Consider the following 17,605-nt stretch of genomic DNA (forward strand, 5'->3'; position numbering starts at 1 on the left):
ACAGAACAATTTTTTATTCGATGCATCGAACTAACCAACATTCGGAGTCAATCAAGATTTAACTTTAATTCTAATCGAAAGGAATGAACTCGAAACTTGAATGAAAGTTCTCTATACTTTTTTTTTTGTAAAATCATTTATTAGTCTACAGTATTATGTTACATTTTCAGTTTATAAATTTTCTAGATGAAATTTAACAGCATTTGCATCAACAGTGTTATTAACTACATTAATAAACTTGACATAGTTTATAAATAGTTTCATGACCTTGCATCTTTTTTCTCTTGAAGTATTAATGTTTGTAAATAATAATTCAGAAAAAGTTAGTCTCTTCATTACTACGGTCTCTATAATCTGCGTCAATGCTTCCCAGGCATCTTTTACTCTCTGACATGTTGCAAAACGATGTTCTAAATCCTCGTCAGTTACATTGCATACCAAGCAAGTTGCTGAATCAGTCAGCTGCATTGTAAAAAGTAGTTTACGGTGAAGAACTTTGTTGTTCACTAGAACATAGTACAGGCTTCTTTCGTCAGAAGTTAGGTTCCGAGATGCAATGTTACGCCAAACACGCTTCCAATTTATCTCTGGAAACGTTCGCATTATTTTGGAGGGTTCAACCTTCTCCAAGAAAAATGTAAGGATTTGTTTCGAAACCGGATTTTCTTTGATTTGTTCTGGGAGGTAAGCTAATTCCTGGCAAACTGTTCGTAAGCATGGGCAGTTTGTAGGAATATTTCCTAGGTATGGAGGATTTCCTGATCTAGATATCATTGATGCATAGTAGGGCATTGAATCAGACTCTTTCAAATGTCTGTTGATAAGCAGCGACTTACATTTAAAGCTCGGAAGCTGTAGCTTTAATCCTCCATTTTCAACATCTAGGGCCAATTGATTAATAGCAACCCTAGTTGTTTGCCCTGACCATAAGAAGGTTCCCATTAAAGACGTTAACTTTGCAATATGCGATTTGTTTATGTGTAAAACTGAAGCAGTGTACCAAATTTTTGAAGTCACGAAGTTATTTAGTAGGACGACTTTTTGATGGAGGGAGAGAGATCGCATTTTGTGCATCCACAATTGCTGTGCAAATTTCGTTATCAATGAATCCCAGTTTACATTGATCATCAGCCAAACGCAGTTTGTGTATACAATACCGAGCACCTTCACTTCTCTGCTGTTGTTAACCATGGTACGATCAACTGGTTATTGTTTCGTATATACCCAACGTCTAAAGCAACTGTCTTTGTGAGGTTGACTACAGAGCCTGAGGATCTGCCGAACATTTCGAATATCTCTCGAGCCCTCTCAATTTTGCTTACGCTAGTAGTTATCACCGTAACGTCATCTGCATATGCTACAACAACATCATCGATATCGTTAAGGGTTTGTTCAAGTTTCGTCATTAATGGTTGTAGGTATAACACAAATAAATGCATCGATAGTGGATCGCCCTGGCGAACCGATCTTTGTATTGGAAACTCTCGAGAGAGGTGACCGTTGATGAGCATCCGAGAATTGGAAAGAGAGCCTATTTTAGAAAGCAGTTCTATTAAGTTTCCGTTTATGCCAAGAGAGGACATCGTTTCGAATAAGAATCGGCGATCAACACGATCAAAAGCATGATCGAGATCGAACGACACTAATTTTCCACATTTCTTCTTCTCTCGTAACTGCACAATACGATCTTTCAAAGTGAGTGTAGCTTGAAAAATGTTCCGATCATGATTGGAATTCTTTTGTGAGTTACTAATTACTGAGTTTTCAGTTAAAACACGATCTAATCTGGTTTTTAGCACTCGAGAGAGTAGTTTAAAGTCTACGTTAAGGAGAGAAATCGGACGGTACGATTTCAAGGTGTTGTTTGAACCTTTCTTTTTTGCTAACACAATGACTCCATTAACAAATTCGGATGTAAATTCACCTCGTAAAGCCTCATTGAGAATGAGATTGAGATGGCCATGAATAATGTCAAATGCGCGTTCATAAAATTCCTTCGGAATCCCATCTGGTCCTGGGCATTTTCTGGAAGCACTACCTTTTATCGCGAAGTATATTTCTTCCGTTGTGATGTCCTCCATGCACCTGGTGTTAGCATCACTATCCTCGGAGATGATCCTGTCACAAATAAATTCTGTGTTTACACGTACTTCACTTTCGGTGTACAGCTCTCGGAAATAATCGTAGACATAATTTTCTATGTCTTCGGAGTTATCGATGTATTCTCTATCGGATGTGTTCAACCGACTGATAACAGTTTTCTTACGTCTACGCTCTCCTAGATATCGCTCTCCCGATACAAACGTTTCGTTCACCTGTACAAAAGTTTGTGTAAACTCTCTTTGGAGGTGTAGCATCTTACCTTTTAGTAGGTTTATTGTGGAAAGCATCGAATGATCTCCATAAAAGCTATTATAAGCTTCACGAAGTTGAGTGTATAACAATTGATATCTATTATGGAAAACATCATATGTTTGCTTAGTTTTCCACCGGAAAAACGACTTGATCTTTGGTTTTGCAAATGATAACCACCAATGCATCCATGAATTGTAGTTTCTTCGTTGACGTGTCCAGTAGTCCCACTTGAGCTGAAATTCGTCCATATTATCCTGAGTCAAAACATGGGGTCTGATTGACCAGTAACCTCTACCTATATCTCTCCCGAGGTTTGGTAGACACAGCCTCATTGTCAAGGCATGGTGGTTAGTAAACGAACAAACGTGAGTGTCGATGTGTCTTAGGTCTTCCAGCACCCCAGATGACACGTATAATCGATCAATGCGGGAAGCCGAATTGTGGGTGATGTACGTGTATTGAGTAGTACCCTTCCGTAAACAATTCCATACTTCAAAGAGTTGTGCCTGTTGAACTGTGTTTTTTAGCGAGAGGCTGAAGTTGCTCTCACCTGTAGCATCCTTTGTTGAGTTAAAATCCCCACCAAGGATCAAGCATGGGAAAAATCGTTCAATTTTGCATTCTCAACTCACTCACACGCATACAACATCAGAAACGAACAGCAGCTTGTGCGAGCCGCACTGATTTCGTTCGTATTCGCATTGCTTCTATTTTCTTCGATGAATGCAGAATTGAGCAAAACAGACAGCTGAGCGTAACATGAATGATTCTGAGTGTAGTAGTGTGGATGATTCCTCTCTTATTATTTTTTCCATGCTGAGCCTTTTACGATTGCATTCTGCTGAGTGAGCTGAATGAGAATTTTGCAGAAAGAATCACTTTTTATTTTCTAGCTTTAAACATACATTGACACATTTAAATCGCTATTAATATCGAGAAAACTGTTATACTGTAACACATAAACATAAGCGTCACGCAAATAACTTAAAACTGCTGTGGTCAATTCAACTGATTTAAATCAGTGAGCCAAAAACTATCTGACTCGGCTATTTAAATCGTAAGCATTCGGATTTTACGCATTCAATCTGGTTCTCCCTCGCTAGAGGAAATTGTTCGGCTGCCTTTCAGTTTATCCTTATTTCCTTCTACTGCTGTCAGTTCTGAGTCGAGCTGCAGAGTCACTTGGTAGGAAGAATTTACACTCGTTCGGCAATCTGTTTGTAGGCGAGGATGGCTATTTTGATTCTGTGGTGCTCGCGCGAGTGAATGAATTTTCCCATGCTTGCCAAGGATGACATGTTCGGCTGCATGACGGAGGTAATAAGAAATTGTCGAGTTAAAGAACTCTTCTCTGGAAGCTCTATTCTGAGTACCAGAGGGAGCATAAACATTGATGATAGAGACCGTATCATGTATTCTGAGAGAAATTAACCTAGAATCTAAGCTTCTTTCTATCTGTGAGAATCTAATATAGTTTTTCAACGCAATAGCGGTCCCTCTTCGAGAATGATCTACATTGAATAAAATGTTAAATCCTGGAATAGTCATTGTATCAGTTTCTACCTCCTGAAGAAGCAAAATATCTAATTCCGATGTCTTAGTAAAATGCTGTAGAGCGTTAAGTTTGTTTTGGTTAGTAATGTTATTAATGTTTATCGTTGCAATATTGTAACTTATTGAATCCATTTCTAAGCGTACTTTGTTGTTATGTAACTTACTGTTTAAGCTTCTTCGGGCGCCCTCGGCTGCGTTTCTCAACCACAGTGAATGCATTAGAATCATCACTGGTTCCACCGTCGTCTTGTTTATGTTTTTCCGCTTGTCCCTTTCCGTCGATATTGATGACCTTCAGCAACGCTTGCATAACACCACCAGAAGAGGTACTAGGAACAACGTTGTCTGTAGCCGAGTCAGTTACCTGTGCCACAGGTGTTGGATGAGATATGCTTGATGATTCCAAAGATTCATTCATTACGAACTCTCCCTTAGCAGCCGCCATCGATTGTTCGGGTTGAACAGGATCAATCGACTGGGCGTTTGATGTAAGGTTCACTGTAGTGTCTGAGGTTGACTCGTTCAGCGTCGTCTTAGAACCTGTTGATGGACTAGCTTCTCCATCTTGTCCAGAAGGGTTCATGTTGCCTGACGTATTCGAAGCAAAGCCGGACGAACCCGATGTGCCAGATGATCCTGGAGAACCCGCCGTCCTTGAAGATCCAGCGGTATGGGAATTTCCTGTTGAATTGCCACGCACAGCACCAGCGTTCGTTCAACCCGATTTTCTGCGCCAACAGCTTCTTATTTTGGACGCATGAGATTCCAGTATGCATAAACTCTCCGCAGTGGCGGCATGTTTGTCTTTGTTTTGGGTACGTCACGTAAGTGGTATCCCCATCGATCGTGATATATGACTTGATCGGTTCTCTGAGAACCATTCTGACTTGACGAATGCCAGATGAGAAACCAGGAAAGTAGTGTTTGTCACTCCATAGTAACTCTTGCACGGAGACGACTTCACCGTAAAACGACATGTGCTTTCGGATCTGCTCATCCGTTGTATTTTCGGATAGGTCATGTAGTCTCACATCCACACAACCATCCGCCATACGAATTCGCAGCTTGTATTTTACTCCCTTGACTTCATAGTCAAACTTGTTGTCGTATTGGTCAACTATTTGTTGAGCAATAGCTTGGTCCGTTACTTTGACAAAGGCGCAGTCGTCTGTGTGGCTCATCTGTATTTTCACCAGCTGAGTACGTGTGATGCCGAGATGTACTCCAACAAATGTGTGTACCTCTTCTGAGGTTGGTTTCCTTTGTAGGTTCGCAAATTCCACGCGAAACGTGTTTTCGCGGATCTTGCGGCTGTTCATCTCAAAACGGTTGTCTGAGATGGGGTGGCGTACGAAAAACAAATTTCCGGTCTCGAACCGGTTCGCTCCGGAACGCGACACGCCGTGAAAACCTTAGTAGCCCGGTACTTTTCACAACCGAATCACGAACGAACGAGACCACGTATTAACGCTTCGGCAGTCGAAGCCTCACTGATACTGAAGCGAGGATCCCTGAAGTTCCTAGAAGTTGATTGAACTATCTTTAGATCTTCTACAAAATTCCCTGACATTTTTCAAAATTCTTTACACCTTTATGAAGTTTTACGCAGCTCTTCAAAATACTACGAAATTCGCAAAACTTTTATAAAGTTTGCTGTACTTTTACGTTTCTCGATGATTTTCCGCGAAGTTCCACGAACGAAATTTCTTGCATTTGTACGTAATTTCCACAACTATTCCAAGACCATGAGGCTTTAAAAAAGTGCCCTAAAATTTATATAGAGGTCCCCGATCAATAATGAGCTTCTCTGAAATAAAATAATGTTCCCTTAACTTCTACTAAGCTTCTCAAACTCAAATAAATGTTCCACTTCTACGCAGTTATCAGAACTTTTCCAAGTTCCTTGTTTCTACGATTTTTTTTCCGTCGATCTATGAAGTCTCACAAATTTCTAATAAGTTTCCTCAATTTCTACGATGTTCCCTGAACTTCTTAGAAGTCCTTGAACTTTTACGAAGTTCCCTGAAGTTAAAGAAAAAAAATCCTGCGCTCATTACCAATTTGTAGAGCCTGTGGACGTCTTATTATGCCATCGTTTAAATATCGATATAATATAATTTATCAAAATTGCTTTTTTTAGTCCAGAACGTAAGAAAAGTAGTCAACATAAAAGACTTTAAAAAAAGTTTAGTAACATCGAACTTGACAAGCTTGACAAAATACCGGTGAAAAAATAAACCAAAAGTTCTGGGGGAGCCTAAATATTCTGGAGGGGGCCTGGCCTTCTTAGAACCACCAGTAGCTACGCCAATGGTCAGAAGGCACTGTTAGAGGGAGTAGTTAGACGAACCTTCCGAGGAACATTGGAGGAAATTTAAAAAGATACTTCCGGAAAAAAATCATAAAATCCTTTCCGGAGATGGTAGAAGAAACTTCTAGAAGAAACCAGTAGTAACTTCCGGGCATAAATAATATAAATTTCTGGAGGAAGTTGAAAGAGACTTCTACGAAAAGTAGAATGGACTATCCGATGGAACTCTATATAAACTTCACGTGGAAGCTGGAAGACATTTCTCAATGACTTCTGGGGGGAAGACAGATTCAGGGCAAGTCATAAGAGGTTCCCGGATGAAGTCATAATAAATTTTCACTTACAGAGGAAACTAGTAGAACTTTTGGAGAAAGTTGGAAAATACTTCCGGGATAGTTGATGAAACTTCCAGGGAACATTGGGAAATAAATCTGGAGAGTTGGCAAAGATGAGATGATCTAATTTGTATGACTAACTACCTATCAAATAAATAACTAGTGCAACAATTATATCTGGTAATCGGATAAAAATATTTCCTGATTCCCAGGAATACCCTTGAAGACTTATCACATGTTTCCTGAATCCCAGGTTGCCGTAAATTGTCGGGAATACTAGCAACTAATCTGAAGACAGCAACTTCGTATACTGTGAGTATGATGTTGTTAATAAACGTTTCTTAAATTTATGTTTTATTTTTTCTAGAAGACAAGCGATCATAAAATTACAGATTGTGGCAGGTTTAACACATTCCTTACAATCTCTTCTTGTAACTTTCAAATACAAAATATAATTATATAAACTGATGATTCCATAATATTGCGCATTTTGCACTGAAGCAGACAACTGTGGTCAAAATCTAGACTAACATTCGAAAAGGGTATAACTACAAAATTACCATATCGAGAGAATCGTTTCCGAATTTTGATGACCTTACAATTAATCCTTTCTGGATGATTTTATAAGCTTGACATGGGTAGTCTATCATCATGCATCACTAAAAACTCAAAAAAAGTTTTCTTTGTCGTGAAATTGAGAACAAAACATCATACGCCCTGATAATTTCTGACCTATTGTTACCCCCGGATCTTCCATCCTTTGAACTGCCAACACTGGTGATACGCCGTGGAAAAACACCCTCGGAATTTTTTGTTTGTTATTCCGCCTTGGTTCTTCGTTCGCAAATTTGGTGAGAGTGGAATTGGCAAATCAAAGTTGACACTCGTGGATAACAGACGAACTATGAAAGTGATGATAGTTTCAAAATTTTCCACGGAGAGCTATACGAGTGCAATCTTAAAATGCTTTTATTTTGAAAATGAAGCATTGTATTGGAATGAATGGCTCTAATGTTGGCCTACGGATCTAAGATTGGGCCCATCGCTAAAAATCTGCTTTTTATCAATTTTATCCATTGGGATGGTACTAATGGATATTTTTGATCGCTATTGAAAATTTAGTCGATTTCTGAATTTATGTATGGGCCCAAATTAGGGGCATTTAGGCTCACAATCATCAATTTCCCCTATTCGTCTCTCACTACGAACTTCTTCCATATTCGTTGATTCCAGTTTGAGGTGTTTTTCTAATGTCCCCAACTGCTGCTTTTGTGAATGCAATGGAAATATGAAATATAAATATATAAATACATAAAATGCTAAAGAATGACATTCCTATAATTTTAAAATGTAGCGTACTTTGAGCTGGTTTGGATTCCAGCAAGAGCAAAATTTGAACTTTTCATTGCATGAATCAATATTGCAAACACACAGCTCAGGTCACGGTAAAAAGCGAATCAAGTTTATCGATTTTTTGATCGGCAAATGGACATAGGACCTATTCTAAAATTGGTCGAGATTTGTCTATTTTCACTTAAATAAGTATGCATTACATTGTTCAAGAATCGGAAAAATCAATCTTATAATTCTTCCCTTCGCATTGAAGTCTGGCCAATTCCATTAGCATTTATCACAATCACTGACTTCTTACCACTATTTTCATATCCTGCTTTCTTGCAGTGTGGCTCCATTGCTCATTTTCATCATGTCACAGCAGCAACGAAAATTCCTTCAAACCATTCTGCTTCTGCCATCACCGGCATCCAGAAAAACCGAGGAGAATTAAGGCAACCATAAACGTGCTAATCGCCATAATCATCATTAAACGAAAATAACCAAAAATAATTTTAATTTCAGGCCATCTTTCCTTCGCCGCAACAGTAGACCCCATTTTCCTGTTGTCGTTGTTTACCAGAAGCCAGCACCAACAGTGGCTCTTCTCTACCCAGTAGTGAGTGTATGGTGCGCATGGTTAAAACTGAAGCCCCCCGTCTCTCTAATAAAAAGCGTCATTATATAATTTATCATCCACCCCGTTGGGCTGCGAGACGAGAACCAGTTTTCGGAGCTCAGCTTCAGAAACGACAACGGATGCTGCTGCCACTGACTGACTGCTGCTGTATCCAACTGAATCTCGTTTTGGGTCCTTTCCTTTCGCGTTTGCAATCAACGAATAATATCAGAAAACAGCGCTGTCCTGGAGTATGTAGGTTTGCTCAGCGGAACGGAGAACAGCGGTGGTAGGTTATAAATGGGACCAACCCGCGGCCCCGCAACGAAATGCCTACAAGCAGCGATGAAAAAGTGGACCCCCAAAAACAAAATGTGCGATCAAGATCTAGAATGGAGGAACCTTCCAATTTTGATGAGAGAGAGAGGTTGATTTCGGGCAAACAGAGTTACGTGGAGAAAATTCAAATTCTGCCAAATCCTTACATAGTAGATGAAACATTATATTCAATGTGTAAATACTTCGACATTTATACAAATCTATTAAATTTGGCTTTAAACCACTATGAGGATCCATCCTTTAAGTTCAATTTTGTAAGCTTCTCCCACATACTTAGAAATATTTAATCTTACACGTGACGGAATCCATCTTTCACATAAAGGATGAGACGTAAACAAACATGTCAAGTAAAATTAAGTGCTCCGAGACTGAAAAGTTTGTTACTCGAGGAAAAGTATGTTTGATTGAGCTGAATTTCACGTCTATTATGACTCAATTTTATATCAAAATTGACGCTCGTATATGTCAGTTACAGAGCACCTAAATTTAGATGAATTTTACCAAGTGTGCATGACAGTTTTGTTCTTGATCCATTCGGTGAGCTGAAAGAACAAACTGTCAAAATCACTACCACTCAACAACACTTGTGTTTATAACCGCACACTATGATTAGATCCAACATTCTTTGGCCCAAAGGGTTGGTCACTACACACAGTGTGCCGAAAATACAGGCACTTTCATTGCAACCCATGGTTAATTTTTTTTCATGATATTTAAAGTTACTGGCAACACTGTACTATATCTGCGCCTTGCCCCGTAACGTGGGTAGATCACCTTTTCGTGGTACGTTACGGGATGTAAGATCTACCACCAATTCCTAGTCCTGACTTCTTCAAACTAGGGGAACAGGTTTTTTTCAGTAATCAAAGGAACGCATCTTAGTCCTTGTTACTTTTTTCTGCCTTGTTGATAGTGTTGCCTGGACCGAGGATGATCTTGAAACAAGGAAAAAATGAGTTAGTTAGTATTCACCTATGTATGTGATTCCTAATCTTCTATTCGTTGTTCCCTAGCTTGAAGTGGTTAAGACTAGGGTTCTGATGCATGGTCATTATCGGTTTCATAGCTTGTTTTTGTTGTTAAGGAATCCAATTTTGACAGACAAAGGGGCGTGCCTTTGGAGGGTGTTTCAACACTCCGAAGGGTATAAATAGCGGAACCTTTCAGTTAGAATCGATTCCGTGCGATGAAGGCAAGAATGACAACTGTATCAAAACCGAATACTTCATCATTTCTTAATAGTGATGGAGTAAAACGACATGCACTAAACTAAGGACACAGGATATACTACAATAGATCAAATTACTGGTCGCAGTGGTGTTATGTCCCGAACAGAAGAAAAAAAAAATATCTGCGCCTTCTCTGTGCATGTGTCAAAATGTTAACCATTGCAATCATTGCTGTTGACACATTCCAATTTTTGATTTCATAACTTCAACCGTTAATTTCCGGCGAAGTTCTGTCATGGATTCCTCACTGCCCACATATTTTCAAAACATTAGGATGAGCGAGGTCATCAAGGCAATGACCGTTGCCAAGTACAACTGCAATCTGGGGGTCATACTGGAATTCTTCCGGATGGTGCTGGAGTCGCTACCGGAGGATTTCGAGATCGAAGATCCTCCACTCAAGACGATCGAACTGTTCAAGGATCTGGTGCGTTCCGCTTTGGTGTTTCTGTTTCAGAACAGTTTGATCGAAGTTGGAAAGGGGGTGGCATCGTTCGGGAAGTTGGTTGAAAATGTGGCCATGAAGGGACTGCTACTGGCCATAATGCCGATTCGGAATGTGATTAGTGACTTGGTTAGTGGGGAGAGCGAGACCCTGGAGATGAAAATGTTGAAGACGTTGGTAGATCGATTTGGGGCGGGGAGATTCGTGACGGGGCTGAAATCACAGCCGAAAAAGGTTAAGTGGAATTGTAAGATGTTGATTGGTCATTTGTTGGCCTTGAAGGTGAGCTCCTGAAAGTCGACAGCGGTGAGTTGGTGGAAGGATAGGTTTAGCTCTCAGACAAGAGCCTGGTAGGCCAGCGCTTGTAATAGAATGTTTATAGGCTTGGCGGAGAAGAAGTCCCGGCGAAGTGTAAAGTGACCGGTGTTTTCCATGGTGCCCAACGATTGGCGCAGTTCGGTAAGCATTTCAACATCGCGATGTTTGCAATAATCCTCGTAGAACTGATCCGAACGCACCTTTCGAACTCTATGAGGTACGAACTGATTACAGAAGGTCGTAAGGGGATCGGTGTCCATAAAAAGGCCACCATTTGGCCGTAGTAGTTTTATCAGTGGTCGTTTACCATGTTTGATTCCGTAACGCTTCACCACTTCGTTGATCAGCAACCGACATTCACTTAATTGTTTCGTTCCTGACATCGATGAATTCACCTTCGATGATCACTCGGACCATGTTCGGAGGTAGAATCTTCACCGGTATTTGCTTTCATTCCTTTCCGGTCTCTGTTCCGCAATCTAGTGGAAATCATCGACGGACATCGATTGCCATCCATTGAAAGCAATCGAATGTGCAGGAAGGCAGCTTCCACACCTGCATAGGATATTGCACCCATTCAACACACATCGGCTGGGACCAACGGCTTTACTTCCCTTCCGAAGGAAGACGTGACCAGAGATTTTTATGCCTCAGAAAAATCCCACCGACCTCGGTTGGGATTGAACTCAGACCCATTTGGATGAGAAAGCAGTCACGCTTACCACTACACCACCGGCGACGTATCAAGTATACCGTACGTATACCGAGTGTTTGCTTTCCTACCACTAAAACGCTGGTGACGCATCTTTAACTGAGTCGATGGCCCCTCCGCGTTCATCAGAATCTGAAGAGGATCTGGACCAGTTTCCTTTGATGAATGCACGTTCGCTTCGTCTACTTACACAGCAAAAATAAATTTTAATATTACATCCAAGAGGAAGTTGAAGTGCATGTCGAAAATTTCATGTAATTTTTATGGCCACAAAAATAAACAAATCAGGCATAACATTTGATAACGGCACAACATCATTTGTAAACAAACTTTCTAAAGCCCTTTACGCGCGAACCAAAGTACGCCCACGCAAACCAATACCACTTTCGAAAAAGGTGATAGTTACCCCTATTCGATGATGTTGTTGCATTGTGTAAAGGGCCTTAGAAAGTTTGTTTACAAATGCTTTTGTGCCGTAAAAGCAGCGTAATGTCAGCAAGCTTGCAAATGCTTATTACAGCTAAAATGGTATTTTTCGGATTTATGAAGCTATGAGATATTGGGATGATAATTCTTATTTACAAGATGCAAGAAAAGAAGGTAAAGTGTGTGTATGACACATAAAACCTGTCAATTTAGCTTTCAGAGGGACACAATAGCGATTAGCTGTAACGATGAGCAACGCGATGAGCGAGCAATCAGCGATCATAAAATCGCTAGTTGTGACCTTTTAAAACAAAATTGACAAATTTTATGTGTCATACACAAACTTTACCACCTCTTCTTGCTTATTACAAATAAAAATTATCATTATAGTATCCCATAGTTTCATAATTACGAAAACTAGTATTTTAGCTGTAATGAGCAATTGCAAGCCTGAATATCAGTTCATGCACTGTATTCATATTTTCGACACGATTGAAGTGCATACACCGTCACTCCTCATCATACTCCAATACAGTAGAAGTTATGGTCCTATCGGAAATTGAATGTGTCTCCCCCGGAGAACGTTCTCGCTCGAGGCTTCGTTTCGGTAGCAGAGGCCGTTACTTATTAGGTTCAGTGCAGTCCTTATCCGATAGCATTTATGGGAGCAACGAACCGACAGTCACGACAGTTAGGATCTGAGATAGGATTCCACTGCTTGTTGTTTTATTTCTTCAAAACAAAACATGTGAACTGTCAAATTAACCGGGTTGCCAAACATACCATTATACAAACAAAAAAATCAGTCTCGGCACTATAATTGAACTTTTAACATCATGTTTAAATATTAAGATTATCTACACTTTGCATGTTTTTATAAAAAATAGCGTGAAACAAAATGCGATCCTCTTAGACAAGCAATATTTGGAAGTCAATTTAAAGCTACCGCATTGTGGAATGATGAATAGTGAGATATCAAAATTTTCAAAAAACCGTTGAATATTGACTTGAGAACTTTTTTTATAAAAATTTATCACTTTTTAATATGCTCAACGGATGTTCGTTAAGGATTTTTGGCATAAAGCGGTGATGAGCAAATGGTTTTCTTCTAACCATTATATCATATGTAAGTAAATGTCACCCCCATTTCCCCTTCCCTCTATTGTATGGAACTGTGCTGTGCTGAAACACCTCCTCAATGCCTTACATAACTTGTGGATGACCATGTTGAAATATTCATGGTACAAAACATTTCACAGATAACAATTCTGAATTTTGCTGGTGATGTAAACATCCATGCATGTAAACTTCCTTCTCGCGTAAACTAGCTACTTGTAAGAAATGTTGCTTACAAAGATAATCAGTTGCATACAATATTTGGAGTATCTCAAGAAATGTCTCATAACTTTACACGATCTAAAATGTATACTTGTATGATATATATGACGCTCCATTCATGTGCATCATAACGGGTGTTCAATAAAAAATGAGAATGATTTCAATATTCATTGACGTTTTTTTGAAGAATAAACAGAAAAATAAACATTATGTTTTTAATAAAAAAAATACTGAATTAGTTGAAAAACATTTTTTTTTTTTACTAGCTTTATGACTGAAAAAATTCTCATTTTTTATTGAACTCCCGTTAGTAACAGAAATTTGCACTACTTTTTCGAACTGTGTGGTTCATTTTATCCGAAAATTCAAATCTCTATCCTATCCTAACACAAATCTATCTCAGCTTAATTAGGCACCAAGCGCCTCCACCCATGTACCAGTAACACTATCTCAGCCGGGTCATCGTCCCATTTACTACCGGTGTTTACTGCTCGGACTGGCAGTGACATAAAATTAGTACCCTTGCGGCACTTTACGATACAAATGCGTCACATCACGCAAAAGCCTGGGAATCGTATCTCCCACCAGTCAGTGTGGATATCACCCAACAACGGCAAAAAGTAAAAGAAATGGTAGCTTAAAGCCAATCATTTACGAGTCCATTTAACAGCCTCCACTAATCCTGTCGAAAATAAAAATTAGCCGCTGCCGGCTCCGAATTCGATGTCAATCCACCTTCTGCAAGTGAAAAGCCAATGGGTCAACATTCCTCGTCCCCAGCAGCATATGTATATGGAAATGCCTATCAGCGAGATGCGAATAGGCTGCACCTCAAGAAGAAAACGTTAATTACGTGCCACTTAAAAATCCGAACCAACCCTCAAATTATATCACGACTTGGACAATAATAAAACCGCAAAAGAGCAAACACGTACCTACACACGAAACCACTTTTTTTTTTATCCGTTGCCTCTCTTAAGATTGGAAAAAGGCGTGTGTGTATTAAACGTGCACGGTGTACGACGACGGCCGTATCACGACAATCGACGGGATGGAAGGAGAAAGGTCACATGCGTAAGCGATTCCAGCAGCAGCTTAACGATCATTTCTCATTCGAGACCGTCGTCAATGTATTGGATAACTTGAACCAAGCCAAAAATTCAAAATTCGACCGTTGACGACCGTTTCTTCTTCATGCTCGCGAAAGGGATGCTGTACAAATCTTATTTCTTTTATAAAGCCAAAAACGGCACCATCGCGAAATTTCTGTCCAATCGATCTTCTCAAGAGCGTGGCTGCGTGGTTCGGTTTTTTGTTCCTGTTCAAGAGATCTTGCCCGGTCAAACTTGCGGTGGTATTTCTTACTAGCCGGTTTCACCGAAATACAGCAGGGAAAAAACCTCAACGATAAGCCACAATATACATATTGACGCAAAAAGCCGAAAACCCTGAGTTTGTACAGGGTGACCAGCCGGATGGTGCCGAGACTGTGTTCATGGGGACGACCTCCACACCGTGTTGGTTGGCCACAAAACTATACCACTTCTGTTGCGGTTTGACGAGTATGTCATTAAACCAATCATGCGCGCACCACCATCACCACCATCAGAGCAAGAGAGACAAAGGCCGACGAAACCAGAAACGGTCATTGGTATAGAAACGAGCAAAGTGTTTGGAGAATTAATGATCTAAAACTTGTGCCCCCCGAAGCAAACACCAAACTAAGCCAAGACCGATTCCTTGCTCTGTTGGAATGTTATTTTTTTTATTTTCAAACCAATGAACGGCAACGACGACGACGACGCGACCTGTTGTTCTGATCGGGGGTTGCAAGTTCTTGTATTTCGGGTGAATAGATGATGTCAGTGTAGATTTGGGGCTAGATGAAGAGTATTGGATTCGGTTGAAAACTTTCGGGCGTGATTCCACACTCATGAAATAAATATCCATGTGAATTTCAAATAACTTTCATGTGATCCCATAGTTGGAAATTGCACAACTAAACAACATGAATCTTTTGTGTTCAATGATTACTCACACGGAATTTATTATGTTATGTTATATTCAGATAAAAATCATTATTTTTTTACTGTGAAAATGTTATGTGCATTCCTAATTGAAATTATGTGAACACTTTTTCCAGTGTATGCAACTGGTAAGGCTTGGTTCAATTTTGGCATCAAACCCGTTTGATTTTGGTACATATATATAAGATTAAAAATTATATAACTGATTGAGGACACATTTTTAACTAATGAATTAGTTGTCATAGAGCGTCGTTTTGCTATTATAACTATTTCAGATCAATTTACCAAAAGGAACGTTTTCTGATTTCTGAGAAATATCTATTTTTTACAAAAGACGTGCTAAATAGAGATTTCATAAAAAAAATACCCAATGCGTTGCAACAGGAAGACATTCCTGGAAAAGTTTCTTTTAAGATTCTGGAGGAATCCGGAGAACAATTTTGGGGGAATTTGGGAGAAAGGCTCGAAGAAAGGAGTGCATAGGAAGAAGAAATCGATTAAAGTTTGATGTACACGCAAACCAAAAATGTATTAAATTGATTAGAATGATATAAATTTAAATTGCAGGCGATGTACCGTAAAACGGTGTATCTTTGATAATGCGGGTAACTGTTATAGGAGAATATATTGATTAAATTTACACTCTGCACTATTTCCGAATTGGAAATATTGGTTCCATTTTGTAGCTTATATTGTTTTTTTTTTATTGTTTATCATATTTCTGATTGTATACTCATTCAAAGTTTCTTATTTCTTGATCAAAATTATTTGCGAGTCTCGCATGGTTTTCTACATTCATCGAGTATTATCAAACTAACCCCGAAACTAAAATCTGATGTTCGGTCACAAGACAATAAAAATGGTGCAAATGAAATAATTCCTGGTCCTGGATCCCCAGTACTTGTTTAAAAAAATTGAAATTTGAAAACATTCATTGTTGTAAAAAATATTCAAAATATACTTCAAACAACTTTCAAAGTTGCCCCGTTTTACGGTATTTATTTTGGATCTTTTTTCCGTGTTCTGTCTACGCTTTTAACTATACCAGCAAGCAGTTTATTTATAACATTGTAGAACGACGCACACACTTGCCACGATTCTCTCAAATTCCCGTTCAGCAGAAAAAAAAAACATATGAAATAGATTATGGAAGGAGGAAATGAGCGCATGTTATTCGCTTTTAGCCTATCCATATTCCGAAGCATGGAGAGTGTGGTGAAAGCACTGGTCTGAAAATCGCAACGTTCATGGTTCAAGGTAGCCGACTGTACCTTTTTCTATTTTTTGACATGATTGATTTCACTCACTAATATACTGCACATTTCTCTTTCTCCATTTTCTTGCATTGGACCGTAGCTCAGTATATCTCATCCTCCGTTCACACGGTCTCCACTAACATCCTGCGATGATGAATCCCTCATTTTTGTAAGTAAATTATACATCCCCTGGTTGGGTGTGGGTTTCTTTGAAGAAGGTTAGATCTTTGATCACCGTTAACATGCTCTCAGACCGGGGCATGGGACCAACATGAGTCCCTAAGTGAAGGCAACTGGGACAGGACAGGACGCTTTCTTCAAAAACTTCCATGCCAATTTGGCTGTCCTGGACATATCCAAGGCATACAATCGTGCCTGAATGCCAGGGGTACTAGACCAGCTCAAAAAATGGGACCTAAATAAGGGACATATCATAAAATTTATTCAAAACTTCCTGTCTCACCGTACCTTCCAAGACACACTTGGAAACTGTCGCTCCAAGGTCTTCAAGTAAGAAACCGGGTCTCCGCAGGGCTCGGTGATCTCGGTCATTCTCTTCCTTTTAAGCATGGACGGAGTTTTCACGCGGCTACTTAAAGAAGTCTTTATTTTTGTCTATGCGGACGATATCGTCCTTCTGGTCACAAATAAACAGACATAACACTCACAATCACATTCTTTGCAAATAAGGTTTTAGTTGGGAATGTGATCGCATTTGTCATGGTGGCACCACTGAAGATATAAGCTTCACTTTTCGATCTTATCAGTGATGCCAGTTATTGTTCAGGTCAATTTAGTAGATGTCAGCTCTTGAAAACGATAAGGAGCCAGGCATCCCACTGGCGACACATACCATACACTAATCTGACAAATACAGAAAAGAAGTCACTAAATTTTACAAACAGCTGCACATTGTTCATTCCGCTTGTTGTGTAATATTACTAAGTACGATGTACACAGAATTTGTGTACAAATCTGTATAATGAGTTTACCAGTTAAATAACATTGA

The 17,605-nt window shown here is 39.5% G+C and overlaps 1 protein-coding gene across 1 annotated transcript in view; it reads right to left on the reverse strand.

The window, feature by feature from the left end:
- The window catches only part of LOC135708470 (uncharacterized), a 309,553-nt gene that overhangs the window by 242,238 nt on the left and 49,710 nt on the right, over positions 1-17,605 (reverse strand). The gene's annotated exons all lie outside the window — the stretch shown is intronic.

The sequence above is a fragment of the Ochlerotatus camptorhynchus genome, unplaced genomic scaffold, assembly GCF_037179485.1.
Source record: "Ochlerotatus camptorhynchus isolate MF236.1 unplaced genomic scaffold, CSIRO-AGI_Acam_v1.1 ptg000330l, whole genome shotgun sequence".
NCBI lineage: Eukaryota > Metazoa > Arthropoda > Insecta > Diptera > Culicidae > Ochlerotatus > Ochlerotatus camptorhynchus.